Raw genomic sequence first — 418 nt, 5'->3', positions numbered from 1 at the left:
CAAGCAGTTCTGTTTAATTGTCCAATAGTTCTTTCTCAAATCTGATTGGTCAAGCAGTACTTCTCAAATATGATTGGTCAAGCAGTTCTGCTTAATGGTCCAATAGATCTGCTTCTCAAATCTGATTGGTCAAGTAGTTTAACGGAGGCAGGCAACTTTAACAGAAGCAATTACAATTTATCAACCACCTTAGAGCTGGAGTTTTCAAATCAAAATTTCTTTTCATTTATTTCATAAAATATATGTAAAGGTAGTGTCAACAACGATATGTCATTCCCATTCGGGAGTTTTTGATTTAGGGGTTAATTGATCTCATCTATACCTTTTAAGCTGCGGTCACACTTGACTCTTCCTCCCATAGACTTCCATTCATACGCACGCGAATGCGTCAGACCGAAAACGCAGGGTTATGCGTCCA

This window comes from Danio aesculapii, chromosome 6, assembly GCF_903798145.1.
Source record: "Danio aesculapii chromosome 6, fDanAes4.1, whole genome shotgun sequence".
In the NCBI taxonomy this organism is placed as follows: Eukaryota; Metazoa; Chordata; class Actinopteri; order Cypriniformes; family Danionidae; genus Danio; species Danio aesculapii.
Note: the sequence above shows the minus strand (reverse complement) of the source record.